The sequence below is a fragment of the Saccostrea echinata genome, unplaced genomic scaffold (assembly GCF_033153115.1).
Source record: "Saccostrea echinata isolate AGI-Se365-2 ecotype Australia unplaced genomic scaffold, CSIRO_AGI_Sech_v1 ptg000062l, whole genome shotgun sequence".
In the NCBI taxonomy this organism is placed as follows: domain Eukaryota; kingdom Metazoa; phylum Mollusca; class Bivalvia; order Ostreida; family Ostreidae; genus Saccostrea; species Saccostrea echinata.
This window is the reverse complement of record NW_026889811.1, coordinates 8,056,719-8,066,615: the sequence shown is the minus strand read 5'-3', so window position 1 is coordinate 8,066,615 and position 9,897 is coordinate 8,056,719. Positions and strand designations below refer to the sequence as shown.

General features: G+C 33.2%; 1 long non-coding RNA gene across 1 annotated transcript; it reads right to left on the bottom strand.

Annotated features, from left to right (window-relative positions):
* Positions 1 to 3,659: 3,659 nt before the first annotated feature.
* On the bottom strand, positions 3,660 to 5,482 carry LOC133175442 (uncharacterized). Its single transcript, XR_009719284.1, has 3 exons — positions 4,792 to 5,482; positions 4,193 to 4,280; positions 3,660 to 3,862 (listed from the first exon to the last, which is right to left on the bottom strand). It is a non-coding gene; the product is annotated as an uncharacterized LOC133175442 (long non-coding RNA).
* Positions 5,483 to 9,897: the final 4,415 nt, after the last annotated feature.

The window sequence follows — 9,897 nt, the reverse complement described above, 5'->3', positions numbered from 1 at the left end:
GATTTTTTTTTTTCTAGTAAAGAATAAACATTAGGGCACGGTGGACATGTGTGCTTATGTAATTAAAGTATTGCCCCGTTGAAAATAGTTTAGACAGACGAGATTGGTGTATATTAAAATACAGATTTTCTGAAAACTTTATTTCATTTGTTTTATGTTTTAAACGAATTAAGATAATAAGTTGAGAGTCTAGAGATAGATAAGACCTACAGTGGCGAGATTGTTTGTAAATGTAGAAAAAAAAAACAAAAAAAAAAAAATTAAGGTCAAGTTCATAATTTAGCATTCCCAGGCCCGTAGGAAGCAATTTCAGTTGGGGGGGGGGGGGCACAGCTGAACATTTTCAGTTGGGGGGCACTATCAACTACAAAAATTCCTTGGCAAGGTCATCGGACGTTTTTATTGAGGGGGCACAAGCATATAGTAGCTATGTTTTCTATAGTTATCTATATGTCGGCAAAATTATCGGGGCACCCCCCCCCCCCCCGATTCCTACGGCCATGATTCCAGACTAAATAACCTGCAAAGAGATAGAGATAGGGCACCAGTCAAGCTACTAGCACTATTAGAAGCGTTACGTCAATACTTCCGTAGCGCTATTAAAGCGTAACGTAAAATGTCACCAACATCAAGTAACGTCTCAAGATTCAGAATCTTTATCTCAGTTCACAGCCTAGAAAGTAAAGAGGATATTAAAATAAAAGACATTGAACTCAGAGCCTTGGCCTTAAGAACACAGTCAAGCTTAATGATGACGAGATGAGTAAATTTATCAAACGGACATCTATTCTGAACGATAAAAAAAAAATAGAATTTAATCCCTCGAAATATAGTCGAATCTTATCTTTGCACATCATTTTAGACCCTAGACATTTTTGTTGAATTTGTAATGCATCTATTCACTTAAATGAAATATGGAGATAACGAACAGTATTCAAGCTCAAAGTCCATTAAAACAATACAAATCGAGTGCAGAACAACCACGGACCTCCTAAAACATCAGAGGTGGGATCAGGTGCGATGGAGGAGTGAGCATCCCCTGCCGACCGGTCACACCCGCCATGTGTTCCTTGTCATGATCAAGGAAATAACGGAAACAATGGTCTAACAATTAGTATGAAAAAACGTCAGTCAGCATGACTTAATGATAGATTGTACTGTATTTGATGACAAGGTCATTGTATCGACCATAGAACTTACGAAATGATGACTTTAAACGAGACTGTTGATATTCTTGTTTCACCAACTTGTTTGTCAATAAGTTATCTCGTTTTAGAAATTGTTCATACGTAGAGCATGCTCTTGCGTATCGAAGAGAGATATACACCACAAATGCAGGTGATAAAGGTATATTGCTGCATATATAAGTAAGGGAAGTTGACGATAGAAAAGTTGAAGTCATCACGTTTATCATCAAGTTATGTTGTTAGATTACCATTAACGTCTCTTTCTAGTAAAATATCCTAATATGAAACAGATGTATCAGACTCTGTGGTATCTTTTATTTCAAACTCACTGGGATATATCGTGTCGACATATGAATAGAAATAACTTGCTATAATTCATAACACGTCGTCGATATATCTAAATGTCGAGTTGAAGGCCACAGCAAGAGATTTTTTTCCTCTGTATAAGATTTTGAATAAATTCTGCTTCATGTGAATACAAAAATAGACCTGCTAACAACGGGGCACAATTGGTAACCATGGAAATTCCAACAGATTGTTGGAAGACCTGGTCTCCAAAAACCACATAGATATTGTCAATCAGAAACCCAAGCATCTTTTTAATATCAACTCCAGAAAAGTTGTGTGTACAATCTGAATGTTGTTTTAACAAAATAATTTTGTAAATGACCAATGACAAGGTAAGTAAATTTACGAGTTCCTTTTTTTTTTTATTGAAAAAGCAGCTGTCATAGAACATGTTCAAATCACGCAGATTGATATCAATCTTAATGAAATATTTCAAATCTATAAGAAAAGTACATTATTTTGATATTTGTTTTTATTTATAGTTTCTTGTCATTGAGTAAATTATAAATGTTTATATTCATATGCATGTTTTTAATTATTTGCGTTACAGATTCTTTTTTCCATAAAAACTATCGCTTACTTTTTCTTGCCACCATTAAATGCAGAATTGTTAACGAATTCGCAAACGACATGGATTGTTCTTGTTTTGTGAGAATCACTTCTGAATACAGTATACCCAAGAAAAATGTGCGATCCCTTCATAAGAACCTAACGCGTTACACGCTTAAAATATCTTTAATTTGCGCTGCATGTAAATTTCTATATTTTGCAAATAATCTATTTAAATGTTATTTTCTGACTGGAATCAAGAAGTTCTATTCGTAACTTATTGATTCATACCAAAATCACCCATATTACGAGTATTGTTTTTAAAATCACCCATGGGTTTTAAAGGTGTGGTATTTAAATTGTAAAATGGCACTAACATCGCGCCTTACGTTAGATTACATGTCTCTCTTGTATAATGTAATTGTCTGAATGAATTCCATTTGATCAAATAACACTTCATTTGAGCGTTAACGTATGTAAGAATTTTTTTTCAGAATAAAGATTCTCATTAGCTTAGATAGTAATATACAAGCACTTACTGTGAAACCACTAATTTTCGTTGGGGGTTATTTTCGTTGTTTTCGAGGTATGAAAAGACCCATGAATTCATGCCCGCCAGTAAATGTAAAATTTCATATAAACAACTACTCAGCAACACTTCATCCACGAAATCTAATCCCCACGAACCCATTGTTTTTCCTCAAACCACAAAAATTTGACCCCATAAAAATGTGATTTTACAGTATTGGCAATCTTTTCTGGGAGATTTTACAGTATTGGTAATATTCTCTGGGAAATTTTACAGTGTTGGTAATCTTCTCTGGGAGATTTTATTTTTACAGTATTGGTAATCTTCTTTGGGAGATTTTTACAGTATTGGCAATCTTCTCCGGGATATTTTATTTTTACAGTAATGGCAATCTTCTCTGGGATATTTTATTTTTACAGTATTGGCAATCTTCTCTGGGATATTTTACAGTATTGGCAATCTTCTTTGGGATATTTTACAGTATTGGTTATCTTCTTGGGGGAGATTTTACAGTATTGGTAATCTTCTCTAGACTTTACAGTATTGATAATCTTTTCTGGGAGATTTTACAGTATTAATAATCTTCTCTAGGAGATATTACAGTACATGTATTGATAACAGTATTGGTAATATCTTCTCTAGATTTTACAGTATTTTTTTTTTCTTACAGACAGAACAGCAGATTTTGAGAGATTGTCATGGACATCATTCAGATATACATGTACTGCAGCAAAACAACTGATGGTTTCTCCACTCTAAAGTACTAGCTGATATTTATATCTCAACTCATTTAACCATATTTACTTATTTCAATTTATAGGGTTTTTAAGACCATGTGAATATGGAAATTTGCATATCAGGTATTGCTATAAAAAGCTATTAACCACAATTGCACATAAACTTCACTTGAAAGTTTGCAAGAGTGATTGCCTTGTAATCATATCACAGAGTGCAAAATTAGGAGGGAAAAAAAGATTTAGAAAACACATCTTTTAGGAGCATTTAATAAAACATAGTTTGTAACAATGAATATAATTATGTATCAGTTCATTTATCACAAATTAGGTGTTCAATGGTATGTAAAAGTCTTCTCTCTGTAGTTTATATAAAGTACAGTAATGCACTCTGATTTTAATACAATGTTTAAGAAAATAAACGTAAGACCACAATTTCAGTTATTTACATGAAGTAAAACGGAAATTCTTTAAAAGGATGTCCAGCATCTGTCTGAATCTTTTACCATAGGTCCCTATATAACAAACCAACAAACAGAATCAAGATTATATTAAATGGATGTCCTGAAAGAGGGTAAAAAATGGTAATCCTATTGCAAGAATGTCTTTTTATTTAAAAACAAAAAAAAAAATTTTTTTTAAATATTGGACCAGATCATTCAATTGAAAGTAGCTTAAATTCAAGATTGCTCAAATCATGCCCTTTGGGACAAAGACAGAGTAAAAATAAATGTCCAAATGCATTAAAAGTACTAAATTGCAAAATTCTCTTACATTTCTACACATTTTTATCTGAAGCATCATTTCATTTTTTTTTCAAAGTCAAGTATGTAGACTAGTCTTACCATGCATAGAGTAAAAATTCAAATTTGTTTCAAATCATTATAATAGCTAAAGGGCCTGTGAAAGTCCATGGGTTTAATTCAACTCTTCCTGCAAAAGAATATTAAAGATCAAGCTTCTTCCAATATTAAATAAGTTCAAAGTAGATAACAATAATGATCCATTTTTCACAAGTATCTTTGTAGCAACCAGGGGTAAATCTGAGATTATGTTTTAGTGGGGTGTGGGTTGTGGGTTAGACATGAAAGGAAAACGGAGTAAAATATATCTCAAACAATTGAATTTTTAGAGCAATCTCCAGCATTTTTCTCCGGTAAATGGTTATTCCCACTGGCAGATTTAGGAGGTGCAGGCCTCCCTCCTTTTGTGACCAAATTAAGGTATACATAAGATTAATAAAAATGACTTTTTTGTTGTGGGACCCACAATTGGATATTGCATTAACCATATGTAAAATATAGTATAAATAAGTGAAAAAAAACTGTTCCATGTAACCCCTATTACATGTACCTGAGACTCGGACAGATGATATAGATACAAGTATGTATATATTAGTTCACAAATTAATTTTATTATATATTATACTGAAATCTTCACTCACTTTTATCTGATCAGGTGAGAACAGAGTAAAATTAACTTTGACCTCTACGACCTTTGTGCTTTTTTCTGGTTCTATTGTTGTAGTGTCAGTTTGTTGCTTTGGTGCAATTTTCTTATACACTGTAGAGTGAAACTTCCTAGACTTTCTAACTCTCCTACAGTTTGAAGATTTTTCGATCACTTCTGGTTTCAGAACAGTAGGGCAAGGTTGTCCCGTCTGAACAGTTCCATAACTATTTGCAACAGACTGTAGGCTACGGAGAGTAGGACCTGACTCCTGTTGGGATCGGGATCTGAGATCGTTGATAAGGCTGAGTCTCTTTTTCTTAAGCATTAAGTGCATCAAGATAATGCTCGATATCGTAATCGACCTTGGCTAACTTGCTCAATCTTACAAAACAATAATCGCAAACATACTTTGATAAGCAGTCACTTGAGCTTGGAGTGTATCCTAAAACTTCGGTTAACTGACTGATTACGCCAAATGTGTTACCAAAGATGCTTCTTCGGCGTTTAGGGGATAGTAAATGGTTACATACCCGACATGGTGGACTGGCCGCCGCCATAACTATTTATGGCAGGCGGTAAACCTAGTACTGCTGAATCCCGACTCTCTCGGTTTTCTATTAATATTCCTCATAGAATCGCTTTATACTTGTCAGGCACGGTTTAAACATTGAAATATATTCACACATACATCAATATGTCAACAATGTTACGTAAAATGATAGATCCAAGAACCTATGATTTCCGACTCCCAATTGTTCCGGATTACACTTTTTTTTTTTTTATAATATTACTAATTCTTCCTTTTACCAAAAAGAATCGCTTTCAACTTCTTGGGCAAATTTGCTACGTTAAAGTTAATTTCACTTACATAAATATATGAAAAATGTTAGGTATGTTAATGTCATCTGTCCAAATTTGGTAAATTCTAATACTAAGAACCTAAAACGGATACCGATTCGTACTTAAAATGAAACAATTTTCTCAAAGCCCCCCCCCCCCCCCCCCCCGTTTTCATAAAGATTAAGACTGACTGGATTAGTGTTAAGGATAAATAATACAAACTTTTTTTCCCCAGAAATCAGAATAGGTTTAGTAGACTTGAGTTCAGATAGATAACTTGAATAATTTTTGCCAGTGAGAGTAAAATTAGAAATCATGTCAGATTTTCTAAAAATGTCAGAAAATGTGTGAAAATTTGTATCGAGTTATAAAGAAAATGACACACAGTCTCAATTTTGAAGACCAAAGAATTACTTAAATTTTCGCATAGTTTAGGAATTAATTATTTGTGTCAATTAATCAGATAAGCACTGGGCTCACAAAATTATATTCCCGCTCTCAACTATGATGATAAAGTCCATTTTTTGCTATGTCCGATCAAACCATAAAGGAGGAGGTGCACAATGGGACTATGTAATAAAGATTCTGTGAAAGTATCATTAAATTCAGTGGTATAGGAGGATTTGCGGATAAGAGATGAGTACTTCCAATATTACAGAAAGAATGGCAGTGTCCATGTTTTGCTATGGAAAACCTGAAACATGTGTCTAGTCAAAAAGTAAAATTAGGCTGTGCACAATGGTACTGTGTAATAAAGATTCTGTGAAAATATCTTTTGCGGATAGGAGATGTATGAGTAATGGATGGATAGACGGACGGACGGACGGACGGACGGACGGACACCCCCATCAATATATACCCCCGCTTGAAAAGCGGGATGTATAATTATTAGGGATGGCAATCGAATACAGAATTGTCAGTCGGTTAACCGCAAAACGTTCCGACCGATTAACCGGTTAATCGTTACAAAATATACATTTCTGGACATGTTTTTTTTTTAATTAACACTATTCATACCCCTTCCCTCCGACCTCGCAATAAATTGATATATAAATTAAAAAAAAAAACGGCATTATGTTTATGCTTAATCTGTATACTTTACGTATTTTAATTCAATTTCGAAAGGAAAACCATAAAACATCTATGAGATACATGTATCAGGGACATTGGTCACTTTCTGACGACCCCGGGGCCCAGACATTACACACGGTCATTCTGCATTGTCACCATAATTAGAAACTAAGTTTACACTATTACTTAATTTACAATGTTTGCATGAAAATATAATTTGGCAGATAACTGCAAAAGATACACAATGTAATCAGTTGACAATACTCAACGGTAATTTAATTATTATCATTAAAGAAATATAGGGCAGGCTGGGTAACGATGTGGTGTTTAAACAGCAATTAACACTTCACAAATTGACCATGCAATTATCCCAACGCCTCAGTCCGAAGAGCCTTAATAAATTATATCTAAATACATGTATATGAGAAAACGTTATAACTTATCAACATTCATAGTTTTTTTTAATATTGCATATTAAATTTTAAGGAAATTTACACATTTTTTCATTTTTTCCCACTAATCGATTACAGGTTTCCTAGCCCATTACCATCATTCCGACTGATTAACCGGTTAACCGGTTACAAATTGCCATCCCTGATAAATATATACCAATCCATGCCCAATTTTTGTTTTTGTTTTTGAGTTATTTTTTCACAAGGTTGTATGTTCAACCAAAATCTCATTTAATGAATCTTTTAAAATATGGTCTCAGCATGGAAAGATTGATATTACCTCAGTCCTAATTATTTTATATGATTGATTGATTGATTGATTGATTGATTGATTGATTGATTGATTGATTTATTTATTTATTTATTTATTTATTTATTTATTTATTTATTTATTTATTTATTTATTCAAAGAAAATGTAAACAAAAAAAATGTTTTATTTGCAAATAAGATGCTTCAGATTTTAAAGTTTCCTGTTATAATTAACAAATGTCTAATATAAATATCTAATAAAACATGACAAGAAGAGTAAGGAGACCTTTGTATTTTTTAATGAAATATAATCTATGAATTGAAAAAATATAATTTATTAATATTTTTTAATCTATGGATGAAATCTCCGAGAAAATAGATATGTAAAGAAAAGAAATGTCAGGCTATTGTATTTTTTTTTAAATAAATTGGAATATAATTGCGAAATTTAAGAAAAAATGTTAATTTTCAAATTTGGACAAATCCCGATCAAAATTCAACCTCGAACCAGAATTATAGAAAATTGAAATATATAACAATTTCACAAGAATACTAGTTTAATTGAAATGTGTTATGGTTCAAGGGTGGATCTAGAGGTTTGGGTTTGGGGAGGAGGTTGTGGACTTTTCAAAGTTATTATATTTCAATGTAAAAGTAACCAAAAAAAAAAAATGGCCTTGGACCCCTCGAAGAAACACCGATCCCTTTTAAAACGGTAAGGAAAGTCAGGTATTTCAAGACAATTGGCGTAGGAAAGTGTTTTCTCTTCCTCGACCCCTCTCCTTCCCCTTGTAAAAAATTCACGAATCTGACCCCCCCCCCCCCGGAAAAACAAATAAAAAATCCTAAATCCGCCCCTGATGGTTTTCAAAAATAATTTAACTTAGCAATATAATGGACACCTCAGTAGAAACTGCATGAGATAGGCAGTGATTTAGTAATTATGAATTTTGCATCGACTTTGATCGGGATATGTTTAATTTCAATCGTGGTTGGTTCAAATTTGAAAATAGCAATCTTTCTTAAGTTTCAAATTTTCATTTCAATTTCTTTTTAAAATATGATTGGGCATTATATTTTTCCTATTTGTGACTTGTTTCTTAAAGATTATCATATATTGTTGCATCCCTGACATGAACACACGCATGCACCCTTTATGTCTTAAAGATCCATTAATTTTTTTTTGTGTAGCATTCTTCCTTGACTATAACTTTTCTTAGATGTCTTAAATATAATTTAAATGTTTTAAATGTTATTATTTTATTTACAAATTATATATTTTGTATTATCACATATTTACTCCTTTATAACATCAAAACGAACGACGTTTCTACACTTTATACAACTATTCCGCACTATAAATTTATGTCTCAGTTGCATGAATCGATAGGCACGAGTATGCTCTACGTATGAACAATTTCTTAAACGAGGCAAGCTATTAACAAACAAGTTGATGAAACAAGAATATCAACAGTCTCGTTTGAAGTTATCATTTCGCAAGTTTGTCAGCACATACAACCTATCATTGAGTCAAATACTGACTGACGTTTTTCATACTAATTGTTAGGCCATTATTTTTATCCTGCATCTACCCCTTGCATTGACCTAGTAAAGGTATCCTAATAAACCAAAGCTTTATTCGGTCAATGCCCTAATAATTAAAGCCTCGTGCATGTATTCGGACGTTCTAAAAGCATTGTGACGTCATACACATTGCCGTGGAGTCTTAGTTTCAACTGAAAAGATGTACCTAAATCGATTAAAAATAGCTCGTTTTGGAGGTCTGATATAAAAAATATATTGCAGGATAAACAAAATACATGGATACTGTCTTGAAATATAAGCGATATTTGGGCTCGGGTCGAAAACGTGATAGAGGACTCGGCAAGCCTCGCCCTCTATCACGTTTTCTTACCCTCGCCCAAATATCGCTTATATTTCAAGAAAGTAGCCCTGTATTTTATATATACACTGAACTTTCTACGGAATTTTCCGGGTTTTTCTTCCGATCATGACAAGGCACACGGCGGGTGTGACCAGCCGGCAGGGGATGCTCACTCTTCCATGGCACCTGATCCCACCTCTAAATTTTGAGGTCTGTGTTTGCTCTGCTTCAAATTTGTATCGTTTCATTGGATTTTCGAGATTGAATACTGTTCGTTATCTTCATACTTCATTAAAAACTAGGCTTTTTGGATATCACAGACAACTGCTTCTTCAATAAAATAGAACTCGGAAATTTTCGTATCTTGTGATTGGACATCGACAAAATTACTTTGTTAAAAATGAAGTCTTCTGATTCTACACAAATTTACTTTGAAGTTGATATCAAAAGGATGCTGGAGTTCCTTTTTGACATTTTTGTAGTCTTCGGAGACCCGGTGGTCTTTTAACAAACTTTTGGAATTTCGATGGGCACTAATAGTGCTCTTTATTAGCTGACTTGTTTTTGTATTCTTATGAAGCCGAATTTATTTTAAGACTT